This window comes from Sminthopsis crassicaudata, chromosome 2, assembly GCF_048593235.1.
Source record: "Sminthopsis crassicaudata isolate SCR6 chromosome 2, ASM4859323v1, whole genome shotgun sequence".
Classification (NCBI taxonomy): Eukaryota; Metazoa; Chordata; class Mammalia; order Dasyuromorphia; family Dasyuridae; genus Sminthopsis; species Sminthopsis crassicaudata.
In genome coordinates, this window is record NC_133618.1 from 146,862,914 (window position 1) to 146,882,059 (window position 19,146).

Below are 19,146 nucleotides of genomic sequence, written 5' to 3' on the forward strand. Positions count from 1 at the left end.
AGGTAAGTCCTCTCCTCCCTCCACCCCTCAAGACAAAGGGACTGGCCTAGATGATTTTTAAGATCCCTTCTAACATTAATATCTCAATCTCTCCTTGAAAAAAGACTATATTTCAATTCTCTATGAACAATGCTAGATTTTTTGGATATCTGACTGACTCAGAATTCTTAAATGAGATGGTGGTCACCGGGGGTGGGTTGGCTGTAACAGGAAGTGCTCTGACCAAAGCAGAGGGTGCTGGTACCTGAAGATTCTTCTATTGTACTGAAGCACCACTGCTGCATTGGTGTGATTGAGGAAAGCTCTCCAATGAGACGCATAATATAGCAGAAAGAACTAAACTGAGAGTCAAGATAGAGGTTCTGATCTTAAGAGCTCCCAGCTTTCTCTAACTCTAGGTAAGTCAATGCCCCCTCTATAGGACTCAATTTTCTTATTTATAAAATAAAAAGACAAGACCTTCTTCAAGGTCCTTTTTAGTGAGTGCTAAATAAAGATCTATTACGGAGGGGAGCAGTAACTAAACCAATCGTTCCCCTCAATCCCTGGTGCCCCCGCTCATCTGACTAGGAACAAGATGTAGTAAGCTTCGCAAAATTTAATCGCTCGAGAAAAAAGTAGAAATAGTCAGCATGGACTCCACACACAAAGAGATAAATAAATGTGGGCAGCCAAGCCTTTAAAATTACATGGGACGTAAAGAAAAAACAAAACAATATGAAAAAAAGAACGGCAGAAGAATTTTCCCAAGTACATCACCGATTAAAAGGGGGGGGGGAGCAGGGGGGAAAGGACACATGCTTTTGAGTATTTGTTCTCTTTCACAAAAAGGCGCATCTGAGGATCCCAAAATGGGCTCTCGATCTCCTGGAATGTTAAAACAAAACAAACCACAGGGACCAGGTGAGAGCAGAAACACCACAATCCCAGTTTTTCAATAGCCAAACTCGAACTGGTCTACCATCTAACGGGGGAACACGAGCCGGCAAAGAGAAGTACCCCGCGTCCATCTGCAGCCCCTTGTCCCTGACTGACCTCCAATGGGCAACGGATTTCCAACGTGGGCTGCAATCCTCCGTGGAACAACAGAAAGCCTGGTTAAGATCTCCGGTGACCACCAGCCTGCTGCAGCCCCTTTCCAATCACAGTGAGAGACACTCCTCCTCCTCCTCCTCCTCCCACTTTTCCTTCTAGTCCCCGCTAAAACCCCATCTACTACAGGAAGCCTTTTGCAAGCCCTCCGAGTCCCCGTGCCTTCCTCGTTGATCAGTTTCAATTGATGCTGCGTGTGACTTGTTTGCACATAATTGTTTGCATGTGGTCACCCCCACTAGACCGAGAACTCCTAGAGAGCAGGGACCGTCCTAAAAAATCAAAACAAACACAATCCCCACAAAACCTTTCGGTGCCTCCCCCGCCCGTGCTCCGCGCACAGTAGGGGCTTCGCTTCATAATGTTTATTGACTGACTCCTACTCCTTCTCTACCCCAGCCCCGCCTTTCCCAGGGACCGGCCCTAGAGCATGCAGCGGCTCAGCTCCTGGTTACAAGCGAGCAGCCCCGGGACCCCAGGACAGGAAGTGGTGGTGGGAAAGATGCCCATCATTCAGCCGAGAGAGAAGGTCAGGCTTCCGATGCTCCCTCCCCCCAAAAAGGAGAAAAAAAGGTGGGAAAGAACCGGCAGGAATGCAGCAGCTCGGGAGAATGGGTGTTGGAAGGCAGGAGGCGGCGGGGCTGAGCGGGCACAGCATGCGCGTTAGAGGCACGGGAGGCTGTCCAGCGATGCCCCCTCTCAGCGGGAGGATGCTGGAGGAAGGCTGCTCGCTAGTACGGGGGTGGGGGCAGCTCTCCAGGACAGCATTAGCAGCTGGACAGGGCGAGGGCTGAGGGGGGAGGGGGAACCTTTCGAACGACCCAACTTGGGCTCAGAGGGGTGGGCGGGGATCGAAGGCACCGCAGGCCGGTCCGCCCCCCGTGTGCTCCTCGGGCCCGCGAGGCTCGGGAGCAGGCCCAGCCGGAGGAGGCTGCTGGCCAGGGCCGGGCGGCAGCAGAGGTAGCAGCCGCCGCCTCCCCGCTAGGGCTCCCCGGATCTCTCGCGCCGCTCTCCACTCCCCCCCCCCGCACAATACATGGTCCCGTCCGCCCCCTACCTTCGGCGCCCCGAAGTTCGTCACCGAGGACCGAGGGAGGATTCGGGGCCTCCAGCAGGGGCTACTGGCCCATAGCCGGGGAATTCCCGTTGCCGCCGCCGCCTGGAGCTCGGAGCTCTGCCGGATCCCCAGGCCCGACAAGAACCGCTGCCGCCTGCGCAAGACTCGGGTTCCCAAAAGCCGGCTCTCACCGCCTCCCGCTTACCTACGTCCCAGGCCGCGCCGGATCCCTCGCTCCCCCTGCCGGCAGCCCGGACGTCGGCCATTTCCGACTGAGACGGCGGGATTTGCCGAAGTGCTCGAGGCCGGAAACGGCCGAGCCAGGGGGAGGGAGGCGGTGTTCGGCACTTTCCGGAAGGAGCCTGAGAGGGACCCGAGCCTTCCGCGTCTCGGTGGGGAAGAACGATTCTGGAGCGAGCTTCCAGCCGGGAGAGCGTGGGAGAAACGGCGCGTGGAGGCAAGGGGTCCGGGAGCTGGAGCGCGGAACCTGGGACCGGAAGGCTTTAACACTTCCTAATTGTGAGGCTCTAGTTCGGTGAGCTCCCCGAGGGCACGGACGGCCTTTGACCTCTTTGTCTCCCGGGAGCTTAACCCAGTGCCTGGCTCTTTGTAGCCACTTAATAAACATTTATTGAATTGGGACTCACCAAGTTTTATAAGTTACGTTATTGTGCCTCAGTTTCTTAAGTTGTCAAAGAAGTTGGATTCAGTCGTTTCCTGCAAGACCTAGATCCGAGTTCCTATAAGGTTATAACTAAGAAAGGCCTGAGTTCCAACGTGGCCTTATACACTAACGGGTCTGTCCCAGTCACTTAACATGTTCCTCAGTTTCCTGATTTGGGAAGGATCCTTCGAGCACCGAGTCTGACTTTAGGTCGCGGTATTGTAGGAATTCAAAGAAGTTCCCATTGGGCCTCGCACGTTAGTCGGGGGCGCGCGGCGAGTCACTTACTGCTTTGCGCCTCCGGTTCTTCATAGGTAAAATAAGAAAGCCACACCTGCGCCCGAGGTTCTTCGTCAAATCTTAACGCATTATATAAGTACTAATATCCCACAGGAAGAGAGGGCTCAGCTTCGAACTGAGGAATGGGACAGATGGGATAGAATAGTCCTAGGATTCCAAATGACTGATTCAATTAATGACCCCAGTGGAACGGCGGGGGGGGGGGGGGGGGGGAGGGGGAGAAGAGGTCACATGACCTTAATGTACGTTAGTTTCTTTATCTGTAAAATGGGAGTAGGGGGATGTGACTCGGTAGGCCCACGAACCCTCCCGAGTTCTAAATCTATGTTCTTATATTGCTAGGACTTGTAGAAGAAAAAAGCTGGGCTCAATTCCCACCGTGTTCCTTAAACGTGCTATATAGAAAGTGAGACGGAACCAGGGACATCTACTTGTGCACACAAAAATACCCCGGGAATGCCAGCCAGAGGCTGAGAAGGGAAACCTCTGAGAAGAGGCTCTCCACACAGACCGAGCTGTCCTCGGCTAAAAATAAACCCAGTCTTAAATGGAGGGGGAGGGGAGGGGAGGACTCATCACCTGATGACTTGTTTAAAATCAGATTGCCTTTTGTAAATGAACAGCTTTGGAGTTTCTAAATTTCCAAATTCAGAAAAACAATGGGTGAATCCAGTCAAAATGGAACAGCTGTACACAATCTAGCCCGATAAAGGGAAAAGGATACAGTTTTTGGAGAGATAATTCAACCACCTCCAATCCCAGAAGGGATGTTTATGTATTTCATTCCAGTCTCTGATCTAAAAGGGAAGACGCGTCTGGGAGGGGGAGGGGAGACCGTGAGGAGGAGCCAAAGCTTAATGACCCGGTTATCCTACCGACCGAAGTCAGAGCTTTGCTTAGCGTGTCTTTAATCTCTGCACCAAGCAAGTACATTGGGCTTTAAATTAGACCAAATGTGCGAGTAATAGATACAAAACCCAGATGCAAGAGAAAACCAAGTACTCCAAGAGTAACAATGTTTCCTAAGTACTATAACGTTGTAACATATCAAAACACGCCGATGTATGGAGGAAAGCCTTACTAGATCGCAAAATCTTAGCTTTTGAGCTGAAAGGGAGCTAGGAGAACATCAAGTTCATCCTGTTTCATTTTACAGAGTATTTCCCTATTGTATTTAATAATTTATTATTGAATTAGGACCTTTTCCCCCTTTTCTACGTTCTCATCCAGAAATCGCACTCTAATCAAAGATAAGATAGTAAAAGAAATTCTTAAGTTCAGATGAATGGCTGGATTCCTGCTCTGGTGTTGACTCAGGCAGGTCTGGAGAAATGTGCATTCTCCCTTTTGTCCGACAGGTGATATGGAAATTGATATATCTTTTTGACCAAGTCTTGGGTGGTCCAAGTCATGTCCCAAGGCCTTCATTAGAATGAATCACATGTCATTATAAATTCATTTTCTCATAGTTAACCAGAGATGATTGCCACTCTTAAGAACACCCACTCTTCCAAGAGCAGCATAAACTAAACTGTGAGCCCACTGCCATGAAAGGTCTTTGACATTGGAGAGTGTGACTGACCTCTTTTTTTAATAAAATGACTAATTACCTCAAAACTATATTTCTTCAGCTTTTTAAAGCATCAGAACAGGAAGCCCTGCTTGAGTTCATTTGAGTATTGAGGATGGCCTCCAATGTATTAGAAAGCAGAGAAAACATTGAGGTTAGATGATTCCCTTCAAAATTCAGCTGAATTAAATCTCAGAGCAGTTGTTCATCCTTTATTTTCAAAGAAGACTAATGACATCAAAGAATGCTTTCTTGACTTGTAAAGGAATTGAATTTAAGTGTTGTACAAAATAATCAGCTTCACTCTTTCTTCCAGAGTCATCAACATCCAGGGGCAAAATAAGTCACTTTTCTTTTCAGTCTCACAGTCCTAGCATACCATGAATAACCAGATCTCATGAGTTTGAAGGAGACTCAAAGACCTCCTGGCCAATCCATAGCTAAATAAAAATCACTCTACAAGTCCCCTACAAATAGTCCTCTAGCTTCCACTTGAAGATGGATGTCTAGTGAGTGGGAACCCACAGCTTCCTGAGGAAGCCTGTTCTACTTTTGGACAACTCTAATTGTTGGGAAGTGTTTTCCATTCATCAAGCCTAAATTTGACTCTCCACAGAACTTTCCATTATTGTACCTATGTCCTCTTCCTGGGGCGAAGCAAAAATCAAGCCCTTCCTCACAGGACAGGCCTTCAAATATTTGAAAATGGTTGTACTTCTGAAAACTTGTCTTCTTGTCCAGGACAAACATCCCCATTTCCACATATAGCATATGTAGTCCCTTACCCTTCTTGTCCTCTTCCTGTGGACAGTTTTCAACTTATAAATGTCTTTCCTAAAATGTGATGCTCTACACTGCATACAAAACTCCAGGAATAGTTGGCTGGTTGTTGATTGGTTGCTGTCCTTTGTTTTCAAAAAGGGCCAAAATGACATCCCTACATTAGAGTAAAGTTACAGTGTGTTCTACTGTGGTTTATCAGACCAATATGAGCTTGGAATTCTCTACCACAGGTCAGGCACAAATAGTTCATGTGAACATTTGGGGTGGATTTTCTAAATTTGTGCATCTCTAATTTCTTTTGAGCTACTTCAGTTCTGCTCTACTCAGAGCACAGCCTCCCTCTCTGACAAATAACACGTGGTCTATTGAATTAAAGTCTTACATTCAAAAAACTATCCTGGATGCTGGGATCTGAAGATACTGTCAGAAATGAAACTTTGTGGAATTTATCTTCTAATAAGACAATATAGTAGGCACACAAATAGGTTGATACAAGACAAGAAAGAAGACTAATAACCTTGGAAAGCAGGTAAGTTTTCACAGAAAGCTGCATCTGTAACGTGCTCTCCTGGCAGTTACAATTACTAGTCTGTCCTAGACCCACCAGAGTACCTTTGACCACTGTCCTCTGCAGTGTGAGCTCTACCCGGCTCGCCTCCTCTGAGGCCTTCTAAGGTCTCTGGCCACAATCTCTTGAATCTATAGCTTAGTAACCGGTAGCGCACTCAAGAACAACCACATGTAATCTTAAAAGCCTTTATTATACCTACTCACATAATGCCCTAACTGATGCCCTGACTTGTTGGTTCCCTGGTGAACACCTAGTCAGAAGACCCATGTGTTCACTACCAAAACCCTTACCTCTTTCGGCTATCCATCTTGGCTTGGCCACCCAGGCTAGGAGCCAGGGTGAACAGCAGGAGATTAAAGAGAGCCGTTGCTGCCTGCAGTGGGCTTACATAGGGCCTGTGAGGTCACACACACAGCCAATCAGCGAGAGAGTCACCCATTACTACTTCCGGGCCTCAATCTCCCGATGCACTGTGTCCGCCCATTTAAAGGGCCCTTACATGCATCTAAGCAGAACCTTGAAAGATAAGGATTCAGAGAAGTGTTGAAGAGGGAATGCGTTTCAAGAATACTAAATTACCCTGTAAAGTATTCTGTAATCACTTTACAAAAGTATTAGACTCAACGGTAATAGCATATATATAATAACTGAATTTCAGAGTTGGAGGGGATTTTTTTTGTCTTTCTCCCTAAAAAAGAAAAAAAATTATTCAAAACAAGATTTGGTATAAAAAATATATATACATATATATATATATATATATATTTTAGTGGCAAATACATATTTTTAAACATGTGCCCTCTAAAATCTATAAAGAACATAAGTTTTAAACCTAGTAAGGATCTTAAAGATTATTTGGTCCAACTCCCTTATTTTACAGATGAGAAAACAGATCGCTGAGGATCCTGTAAAGTGATTTACTGAAAGACAAGTCACTGGATCCCAATCCTGTCTTTGTTGCTTACAGTTCAGATCTTAAGACCCTAGGTCATACAAATTATACATAAGAAGGAAGGAAACTATTTATTAAGCATTTACTATGTGCCTGGCATTGCGCTATTATCTCATTTGATCCTCAAAAGGGTTCTGGAAATTAGGTACTTTTGTTATTTTATAATTTAGGAAGCTGAGGCAAACATGTTAAATAACTTGTCCAAGACCAAGCAATTAATAAGTGTCTGAGAACAGATTTGGACTCAGGTCTTCCCTGATTTTTTAAATCTACTGCATAGCCTCCCCATCTCAAATTTTAGTCTAAAGGTAGAATTTGAATTTAAACCTTTTGACACCAAATAAGGTCATGATAGTGTCCCTGTATTTTGCTCTTCTCTGACCTCACCTAGAATATTATGTTCAATTCTAGGCACTATACTCTAAGAACATCGGTAAACCAGAGAACATTCTAGTCAATCAATCCTGTTAAACTTACAGTATCATGGTGGGCTCTGGGGATAGAAATACAAGAAATAAAATAATCCCTATTCCAAAGGAGCTGATATGTACCTGGGTATATAGCAATTACATATATAAGCATATAAGAAAAGATATACAGAGAATAAATTTTAAAATGGCTAAATAAAAGGTAGCCTGAGAGGAAAGACAATAAGGATATTGATGGACCTTATTATATCATGGTAGGTTGAAGAAACTAGAGAGGAAAGACCCAGAGCCACAAGATAACTGTATTCAAGTTTTTGAAGAGCTTTTACCTTCCTAGTCAATTAAAGTCAACAAGCATTTATTAAGCACTTTCTATGTGTCAGACATTGTGCTAAGTACTGGAAATACAAAGAAAGGTTAAAAACAGTTTCTATCTTCAAAGAGTTCCCAGAAGACATGCAAACAATTATGAGCAAACAAGACATATATAGGATAAATTGGAGGGAGATAAGTTCAGAGGAAAAGCACTAAAATTAAGGGGAACCTGGAAAGATTTCTTGCAGGTCAGATTTTAGTCTAGATTTGAAGAAAGCCAGGAAGGAGAGGTAAGGAAGGAGAAAATTCAAAGCACAGGGGATGACCATTGAAAATGTACACAGTTGGGAGATGGAGTATCTTATTCAAGAAATATAACCTCTTTAATGATAGTTGTCTCACTTTTATATTTGTATCTCTGGCATATAGGATAGTGTTTGGCACATAGAAGGTATTTAATAAACATTTCTTGATTAATTGACCTCATCAACTTTCACATTCCCTCCAAAGATAAAAACTGCAACCCACACATGCCTGCCCATACATATTGCACAATTCTTGTCCATATGTCACAAGGGTGTTGCTCAACATTTATTTTCATATTGGCAAAGCCAATTAAAAACAAAATTTAATGTTGTTCAAACTGTTTAAAGATAGACACATATCATACTGTTAGCAGAACTCCAGATTTATGCAATCTTTTTTCAAAGCAATGAGTTACAAAATTTTTGTATGAGTATGTAACTCAGTTTTCTTTTTAGAACCAGAGGCTAAAGACATAATTAAAAGTTGTTTGTTTTTTATTTGTTTTGTCTGTTCTAATATTTATTGATCATCTCCTTTATCTTATCTTTAAATCTTTAATATCTTTATTCATTGGCTCCTTCCCTGCTGCCCCATTTTCCTAAGCAATCATTCTCCCCCCCCCCCCTCTCTCTCTCTCTCTCTCTCTCTCTCTCTCTCTCTCTCTCTCTCTCTCTCTCTCTCTCTCTCTATATATATATATATATATATATATATATATATATATATATATATATATATATATATATACACACACACTCCCTTTCAAACTCCCTTCAAATTCAAAGATTATCTATAGTCTTTTTCCTCAATTTCCTCACTTCCCATTTGCTTCTCTATAATTCCCAATCTGTTTTAGGACCCTATTGCATAAATGAAATTGATCATTTCATTTCAGTGAAAACAAATGATCCCTTACCTGCTAAATCTAAAGACTTTCCCTCAGTTCTAACTCTTCTTGGCCTTTTGGGCACCATTTGAGACTTTTGAACATCTTTTTCCCTTTGCATTTTTGTGATACTATTATCTCCCAGTAAACTTCTTATTTGTCTGACCCCTTCCTCAATCTCTCTTGCTGGATCATCATTATTATTGTCATCTTTTTTTTCATGGATGCTCCCAAAATTGTGTCCTAAACCTTCATTTTTCTCTTTACTCTATCAGTGTTCTCATCAATTCTCATGGATTCAATTATTCCTAAGTCTACAGAGGAAGATTGTATCCCTCATATCTCTACCAAACTTAGTTCCACATCCTGAAATGCCTAAAATCCAGTTGTATGGGGATAAGTACCTCAACTTAAAATATTCCAAACAGATCTCATTTTCCTCCCAACCATCTATAACCATAACTCTTTTATATTCCTTATCATCGTAGTTACAATGGTTCAAAACTCAGGGTTATTCTTAATTATTTTCTCTTTTTCACATCACATATTCAATCATTTGTCAAGTCTTATATTCCACTTCCATAGTGCCACTCCCATCCATTCCCTTTTTTCTTCACTCATATAACCACCAACCTAATTCAGTCCTTCATCATATATGAACTAGACTACTGCAATGACCTCTTAACTGGTTTTCATACTCAAGTCCCAACCCTCTCCAGTCTGTTCTCTAGTTTCCAACATACAGGTCTGATCTTGTCATGCCCCTGCTCTAGAAGTCCATTGACTTTTTATCATTTCTAAGATCAAAAATAAATTCCTAGCATTTTAAACTCTTAGGAGTCTGGCATTCTAGACTGATTTTATATTACTCCCACTCATGGACTCTATAGTCTAGTTAGTGCTTTTTAAATACAATATTCCATTTTCTGTCTCCATGCCATGCTCCAAATGGTCTTTCTCTTTAACTTCATCTATTGGAGCCATGACCTCTCTTCAAGATTTAGCTCAAGCATCACTTTTCTATGTGAGGTCCTTTTTATTATTCCTTCCCACAAAAAATATCACCTTGAATGTGTGTATATATGTATGTATATGTCCATAGATATAGATTTATTATTCATGTACATGTTTCCTCCCAGCAAAATTAAGCTCTTTAAGAATAGGAATTAGTACCAGTCCTGAAGTCAGGAGGACCTGAATTCAAGTCTGGCCTCAAATCTTAACACTTCCTAGTTGTGTGACCCTGGGCAAGTAACTTAACCCCAGTTGTCTCAGAAAAAAAAAAAGTAGGAATTATTCTATTTTGGTCATTATTTTCTCAGGAAATAGCACAATCCTGGGCATATAGTAGGCTCAGAGCAAATGTTTACTGAATTGAATTGTTGAAGAACAGCTATATTTATTACTCAAATGAGTAGAATAATCCATCTATCCAGCAATTAAAAGATAGCTGAACAAATTGCAATATATGATCATAATGGAATATATATACCCTAAAAGATAACAGATATGAAAAATACAAAGATGGTAAAACAAGTGAAGCAATTTGATGTGAAGAAAGCAAAATCAGGATATACAGAATATACTGATTACAACTACTTCCCCTCTCTCTTCCTTTCCCTTCCTCTCTTCTTCCTTCCTTGAGCCTCTCTCTGTGTCTCTGCTTCTGTCTCAATCTAGGACTCCTCATCTCCCCTAGATTGAATGCTGTAGCTACTCCTGTGCCTGAGTCCACTACTAATTGGCATGGGATCTTCGACCTGCTCTGGTTTTCCCCACTTTAGGCAGCTTAGTAAATACTGGCCCCCAGAGAATCATCATGTTTGTGTCAAATTTGTATTCAGAGGTCCAGTCATCTTAAGCCCTACATCAGCTCCTGACCTACAACCATCTACAGGCTTTGGTCTCCCTGGTGACAGAGATTACAAGTGTGAGCCAGGATGCCTGGTACTTTTAATAATTATTTATTCATCCATTCATTCATTGCTTAAAATGCCATATTTATGAAACCAACTAGTGATTTTAGGTGGGTTCCATTATTGAATGGCTGGCATTTATGTAGCATTTTAAGGTTTGCAAAGCACTTTACTCCTGTTCTTTCATTTTATCCTTACAAATCTGGGAAGTAGGTGCCATTAGTGTTCTCCTTTTACTCTACTTAGCTGTCTCTTCAATTCTTTATTGGATCCTCAATCTCTGATATGACACTTAATCTCTCAGCTTTGGGCATTTTCTCTGGCTGTTCCTTGGAAGCCCCTCCCTTCTCATCTTCACCTACTGACTCCTCTGGCTTCCTTCAAGTCCCAGAGAAAACCCTATCTTCTACAAGAAGTCTTTCCAACCCCTCTTACTTCCAGTGCCTTTTTTCCCCAGGAGATGTATTGAGGAGAAAACCTTGTCCCTGTCCTCACCACCTCTCCCTTCACAAATAGAAATAAAAAGAGAGCTAGAAACAAAATTTAGCATATTATATATACATATATAAACTATGTGTGTATATATATATATATGTATATATATATATATATATATATATATATATATAACTTATATATAGCTTATAACAAATATGAGTGATCAAAACAAATTTCCACATTAGCAATGTCCACAAATGTATGTCTCATTCTGGATCCTGAGAACATTTCCTTTTTGTAAAGAAATAAGTAGCCTGCTTCTTCATTAGCCTTCTGGAATAGTGTTGGGTTATTTCATTAATTAAAATTTGTAAGTCTTTCAAAGTTTATTTTCTTCTTGACATTATCATTATATAATTTGTCCAGATTCTGCTTATTTCACCCTGACTCAGTTTGATGGGGGTTGAAGTCCCTTTGAGAATATCCGGGCCCAGCCCCCACCCTCAGCTCAGCTTCCCCCAGCCCTCTTCTGATCTGAGCTAACTAAAAAGCCCAACGAGAACTTAGGGGTACCACCCATCATAAAAGAGGTGAGCCAGAATGCCCTCTTTGCAGGAGCCCTTCCAGCCAACACATGGTATCCTTCCAGCCATGTAAGGGTTCCTGCCCTCCCAGCAGCCACCTTTGGCCCTGCCGTCTTTCTAACTGAGCTTTACTTCCAAATTCCTACAATAAACCTTTTATTTATCAATCTAGGTTTTCGGGCCTGTAAATTCATTTTACAGGGGACACTGCGCCTCATGGGATTATCTATGCACCGAGAAATGGGGTTTCCCCTTTCCTTTCCCTCATTAAGTTCACACCAGTCTTCTGAATTTCTTTGAAACTGTCCCTTTCAACATTTATTAAGAAGCAATGGTAGTTCATTACATTCAAAATCAAGTAGTTCTAGAGAAGAGTAAGTGACTGTATTGTAGAATGTTAAAAACATTGTGATCCCCTGGTTCAGGATTCCTCTAAATGTTACTTCAAATTATTTTGGGATCACGAGATACATGACAGAGAAGAAGGGGAAAAGGAATGGTGGTTCTGGACAGGACTTTCCTGGATTGGATATTTCACTTTTTAAGTTAAATTAATAAATTAAACCAGTGAAACCAACAAAAATTACTTCTGGAAGACTTATACCTAAAACACAGAGTATAATGTTAATATTTTTTCTTCAACATTATTGACATCCTTTTGCCATTTTTAAAAATTATTTTTCTGAATAGTAGTTTATTTTTCAATTACATGTAAAAATAGTTGGATTGTTTTTGTTGTTGTTGTTTTGGTTTTTTGTTGGGTTGTTTTTTGTTTTGTTTTGTTTTGTTTTTTGGCTGAGGCAATTGGAGTTAAGTGACTTGCCCAGGGTTATCTATCCAGGAAGTATTAAGTGTCTGAGATCACATTTGAACTCAAGTCCTCCTGACTTCAGGGCTGGTGCTCTATTTCCTACACCAATTAGTTGTCCCAAAGATAGTATTTTTTAACATTAATTTTTTAAAAGATTTTGAGTTTGAGATTTTTTTCAACTTCCCTCCCTTAGCTATCTCCCCTTCCACAAGACAGCAAACAATCTGATATTGACTATTTATTTATTGGAGAATGATTTGAAAAAAATAATACTTTTAAAGTCACAGAACTGCCTACAGATGTTACACCTTAAAGGCCCAGTTTTGTTTTTCTTAGAAGTTCTTGAATATACCAATTAATCATGCAATAAATTTCTATTACTTTTAAAGAAACAATGAAAATTTGCCAAATGATTATACTAACTGAAATCAATATAACTTGTCAATATTTTCTGATTTAATATGTAAAAATTCTATATATGTGGAAACATAACTATACATACTATAAAAATATATAATTTCTTTTCAAACAGAAAATATATCTATTAATCCATGGCAAAAATATTATTTTTAGAAAAAATTTTCTCTGTTCTTTAATTTTGCTCAAAAATTAGTCCCAGAAATGTACTAGCTTATATAAAGAAAGCCTAATGCTAAGTTATGTGATTCTAGACAAGTAGCATAAAATCTCTGAACTTCAGTTTATTCATCTATAAAATGAGGTTAATACTTGTACGACCTTTACCTCAAAGGACTGTTGTTAGGTTCAAATGAGTTAATTTATATGCATAAAAACACATCAAAAATTGAGTAAGAGTACTATATAATTCAAGTATATTATTTCTATATGAAGTATATGATTAATTATAATAATTATAACAATTATCACGAGCCAACTGCAGTGCCAAAAGCATTACAAATAAAAATGGTATAAATATCTATGATAATCATGTAATCTATTCAGTCACCAAATAGGTCATATAGTTTCATTCTGTTCCATGACCACAGAAATACCTTCTTACTGTCATAGTCAACACAATTATTTGTTCTTTGTTTTTGAAGAGGACCAATGACATTATAGATGATGTCTTGGTTCATGTGTGAATTGAACTTAAGTGAAACAGAGTTGAACAAAGTCATCAGCTTCACTTTCTCTTCCAGTGGCAAGGCAAAAGTCAAGATGATTGGTGATGGCCCAGCCTAAAGTGGATGATCTTGGGGTCTTAGATGTCTGACAATACTCTAAGAATTTCACAGTGACTGCTTCAGTAACTTTCATGGCCATTGGAACAAATTGTCCTCATCTGCCCATTCCACAAGGGAAAGTCTTCACATGCTTGAGGTTGACATCCTTCTAATTCACCGATGGGTAAGAGATCTGTTAGTTGCTCTCAATCTGATTTGGCCAAGACTTTAACAAGTTGTGGCCATTGTGGATGTCTCGGAATCACTGGTGAGAAATGGGGGAAAGATCCACACAAAAGGTAGATGAACATCCCTGAAAAAGGATGAGGTATAGCCAACAATATCATAAATTAAAACCACAGGTCAAAAGTACCTAGTGCACAGCACCTAGCACATGGTAGGATTTCAATAAATTTTTTTTTGTATTGCATTGTATATTTCTTCATGAAAGACAATCTATTTTCACATATAAAATGAAAAATCACTATTTTATACTTCTTAATCTTTGACAAAGATGCACTGGCTCCGGCAGACAGGTTTTATAACATACTGGAAGGGCAGTGTCCAGTGCGAGCAGCTCTTCTGTCTTTAGATAATCACCAGGTAATGTGGAGAGACCCAGAAAGTGGTGAATGGAAGGGACCAGATAGGTTAACTGCCTGGGGGAAGAGGGTTTGCTTGTATCTCTACAGATGGAGTAGGAATCAGATGGGTGCCGATGAGCCGTATTCGCCTTGTCCTTTGGAGAGAGACAGAGCAGACCCTTGAAAGGAAGGAGAAGACCCAAGAAACATCCGGTGGTTTAGTTGCTGACTGTGTCCACCACTGAAAGAGCATGGCAGTTATGGTGTTTGACTCATGGACACCAAAAATTGTTGGACTTAAAAACCCTCAGGAATCATTGGGTTTTCTGAGAATCATAAAACTATTGTAGGACTTGAAAACCCTCAGGAATCATTGGATTCTCTGAGACATAAGACTGTTACAGGACTTCAAAACCTGTAGGAATCATTGGATTCCTTAACATATAAAAAGAATGTTGCGGGACTTCAAAAACTTGTGGGGATCATTGGATTCCCTGACATGTGAAGGAATGGACGATTGATTGGTTTTGGACTATCTCTTGGCTGCTGAAGGAGGCATATGTGTGACTGATGTTTACATACCCTTCTTCTAAAACTTCTGGAAATCTTTTATAAGACCATGTTGATTTATATTGCTTGTTATATCACTACTTGCATGTACAATTAATGTTTGTTACACTTCATCGAGCCTGCACTGACTGTGGGGAGAGTCATCATTAATAGCCTGTGCGTTATTGGTATCTGCTTGTGTAGTACCTCCCATGCTGATGGGCTTGTGCATACCTGTTTCTAATGAGACCCTTCAGCCCAAAAACCCGATAGCAATCCCCTCTTCCCTTTGGTGCTTTTCATCTCCCTTCCTGAGATGTCAGGAGGGGCATGATCACCTCCTTTTCAGTATTTTCAACTCCTTTCCTGAGAAGTCAGGGATGGTGTGACCACCTGTGTTCTAAAACAAAAGAAAGCAGGAGATGTAAAGGGCTAGAACTGAGCAGATGCACTTAAGGCAAGATAATCTAGCACTTAATGCTAATTACCAATTGGACAATTCTCTATTAACATATGCTTGGAGGATGACCCTACTCAACTCTGTGTTGGCTAGATTGGTGGGTGTGGACAAAGAAGGGGAAGAGAAATCAGAGAGTGGAGTAGGACAAGCAGGCTCATTCTTTGGTGGTTGAGAGAGAGAAAGGAAGTGTGGAGATTCCTATATCTAATCCCCTGAGGGCGACTCCAAAAGATGAGGAATGAAGACTTTTGGTTATCCTGACTCTGGCTGATTCTAAGATATCCAGGGTACTAACATTTTTCACAACATTTTTCAATTAAATTTAAACAAAATTTTTTAAATTTTTTAAGTTTTGATTTCCATATTCTCTACCTCCTTCTCTCTCCTCCCCCTCTTTGAGAAGCAAGCAATTTAATATAGTTTATAGATGTGCAGTCATGCAAAACATGTTCATATTAGCCATTGTAAGGATTTTTTGAAATGTAGCATTATTAAAGAATTAGGTTATTTTCTCATGCTTTTGTCAAACATTGTGGCTGCATCTTTATGAGGATGGGCAGATATTATGCACCAATTCCAGACTGCTTGCATAAATTTCTATAGCTCTTTAAAGAAATTTTCTTGGGGCTCCTTGTTTCTAGAAGGAAAATATCTTCTGTTTATTTGCTTCAATTTTGTTTCATACACCTCTGTTTTAAACACCTCAGGATAACTCCAGTCACAGCTATAATTAAAGTTTACCAATCCTTCCATATTGATTGTAAAAGCTTTCTGATTTTGTTTGAGGGCTCTGAAGGATACAGAAATGTTAGAGGGGCTCCGCCTTGTATAGCACAAGCTTTCTGCTCTGTGAGGACTAAAATACCAGGGAATAATATCCCAGGAGTACTGTCAAACAGCCAGAGGGCAAGTGCTGGTGAACTCTAACCATAGTATAGAAATCACAACTTGAGCAATGATGATCAAAGTCATTTTCTGGAAAATTTCCTTCTTCCTTGCAATGAATGTATGACCTGTGCTGCTTAGTTAGCTTGACTAATTCATATGTGGCTCATCATTTTTTTAGGCATTTATGCCCAGAAGCTACTTATAAAACATGGATTTGGCAAAAGTGTAGGAGTGGAGGGAGGGAAAAGCAACTAGCCTCAGCACAACTGAAAAGCAAGCAAAGAGGATTGGTGGGAATGAGCAGATTACCTGAAAACAAAAGGCTGTCTACTTTTAAATTTTTGTCTTAATTTTTTCTATTAATAAAAATTTTTTTTCCTCCTACTTTCCTTCCTTCTACTGGAATTAAGAAAAACAAAACAAGACCTTTGAAGCAAATATACATAGTCAAGCAAAACAAATTCCCACATTAGCCATGTTCACAAATTATGTCTCAATATACATCCTGAGTTAATTACCTCTTTGTCAGCAGGTGACTAACATATTTCATCATTGGTCTTCTGGAAAAATAATTAGTTAATGCATTGATCAGAGTTCTTAAATCTTTCAAAGTTGTTTGTTTTTATTGTTCTCTTGATTCTGCTCACTTTATTATGTATCAGTTCATACAAATCTTCCCAAATTTTTCTGGAATCATCCTCTTCATCATTTCTTAAGCTGCAATTATGCTTTTTTTAAAATTTGTATATCTGTATATCAGAATTTGTTTAGTCATTCCATAGTTGATAGTATTTTCTCAGTTTCCAATTCTTTGTGCCACCACAAAAATAGTTACTATATATATATTTTTTAAACATATAGGACTATATATTTCAAAGAAATCTACTTACTTCGAACAAAACAGTCATTTTTAGTGAGGCAATTGGAATTATTAAATGACTTGCCCAGGGTGTCTGAGGCCAGATTTGAACTCATCATCCTGTCTTCAGAGTCAGCACTCTATCCATCACACCATACACCATCTAGCTGCCCTCAACAAAATTATTTTAAAGAGGCCTCATAAGATTCAGCAGGATCAGACTTTAAGCTATGTTATAAGGTAAGACCTTTGATGAAGTGTAAAATGGATAATTCCAAGCATTTTAAAATAAAGGCTTCTAATAAAATTAGTGTAGCTTAAGAATAGAAGGAAAGCAGAAAATTGAGGAGAGGGATAGAGTGTTCATAGACAGTCTCTCAAATAGGATATGATTGTGTTGAAATATTGCTGTGATATAAGAAATAATGAGTTGGCTGATTTAGAAAAATATGGAAAGACTTGGACCTATAAAAGAAGATGCTATCTACCTCTAGAAAAAGAAATGAAAAATATAACCATGTATAGTGCAGTTATACATATATGTATATGTACATATATGTATGCTTATAGATGTATGTACTTATATTCATATTTAATTGTAGACTTCTCTAGAACATGGGGGAGGAGAGAGAAGAGAGAAAAAAGTTAAAAGTACACATTAGAAAACAAAAGAAACCCTAGAGGGAAGAAAAAAAAATCTCTGAAAACAATGTATAATATTTATTACATAGGTTTTCTTGAAATGGAATGTTATTGTTTTACAATGAATCTTCTTTTATGTTCTGCTGTGTATGTGTAAATGGCCTTTTTTCTCTTTTTTTCCTTTTGTATTTTTAAGTTTAAAATGATTAAAAAATTTATACAAAAAATAATAATAATAAAGAGGCCTCATAGTTTGGCAACATGATCTCCTTGATTACCTGAAGTACCTAAATGGGTTTTATAGAAATTCTTTATCACATAAGTAACCTAACTTAGTGCCTTGGGTAATATATGCAAAATACTACAAAGTCTATAAGGAATTCAGAGCATAAAAGTACAATATTATCATATTTACTGGCAAATTTCTCCCCTTGAGGAAAATTCCCCTTTCAGTTTCTTCCTTCAGTTGAAAGGAAGGAGGAGGAAGGTTTTTTGGTGTAATTTCCCTTCTGGAAACTTGCTGTGCTTGTCAGCAGGGATCTCCCCAGAAGGTTTGGGAAGAGCTCCTCAACAGGAAGAAAATAGCCAATCAGAGCAGTTATTCACTGTTCATGTTTTTGTGTTGCATTGGGGATTCTTTTTCAGGTGTCAATTTGACTAAATGGACCCTGGGGTCCTCTCCAACTCTTAATATTCTGTGATATTTAAGAAAAAGTTTAGTGTAACTTGAAGATGATTTATTAACCTTCCAATTTCTAGCTCAGATTCATAGACATTTTTCATCCCAGCATGATTACAAATGCTATCTTGGTTATCTCTTACAATTTTTTCCAATACAGACATAATGAAGAGAGATGAAAGGTTGTGCTATGTGGTTCCATATGAAGGCACTTTTTATGAGCCAAATAGAAGTCCCAGAAGGTGACACTAAACTAGACATAATTGAGCTAGATAGTCCATCTACCTTGATATTTAAATCATAATCAAAGTACACAATCATCTAAATCTTAATCACCCAACCCTATAACTTGCTCGACCTCCATGCCAATGGTAAATGAAAAAGCTACACTGACATAGGCTATCTCATGATAGGAACTTCAGGGATCAGCTAGGTGACCCAGTGGATAGAGCACCAGCCCTGGAGTCAGGAGTGTCTTACTCACTAGCTGTGTGACCCTAGGCAAGTCACTTGACCCCATTGCTCCCCAACCTCTCCCCTCCCCTCCAAAAATAGGAAAAAAATGGTGGCAGAGAACTACAGACATACTTTCCCACCATGATTCAGCTGCCTTCTCCTACTGACCTTT

General features: G+C 39.9%; 1 protein-coding gene and 1 long non-coding RNA gene across 5 annotated transcripts in view; one reads left to right on the forward strand and one right to left on the reverse strand.

The window, feature by feature from the left end:
• Positions 1-2,441, reverse strand: part of EXTL3 (exostosin like glycosyltransferase 3) — a 90,058-nt gene extending 87,617 nt beyond the window's left edge. The window contains exon 1 of one of the 4 annotated variants that reach the window (XM_074287572.1): positions 2,355-2,441. The gene's annotated coding sequence lies outside the window, so the exon portion shown is untranslated. Of the gene's footprint in view, positions 1-1,035; positions 1,171-2,149; positions 2,308-2,354 lie in introns of those variants that run through there. The other 3 variants (XM_074287573.1, XM_074287574.1, XM_074287575.1) reach the window with 3 other exon arrangements.
• On the forward strand, positions 223-18,099 carry LOC141555030 (uncharacterized). The gene is made up of 3 exons (XR_012486052.1): positions 223-398; positions 832-1,665; positions 13,834-18,099. It is a non-coding gene; the product is annotated as an uncharacterized LOC141555030 (long non-coding RNA).
• The last annotated feature ends 1,047 nt before the right edge of the window (positions 18,100-19,146 follow it).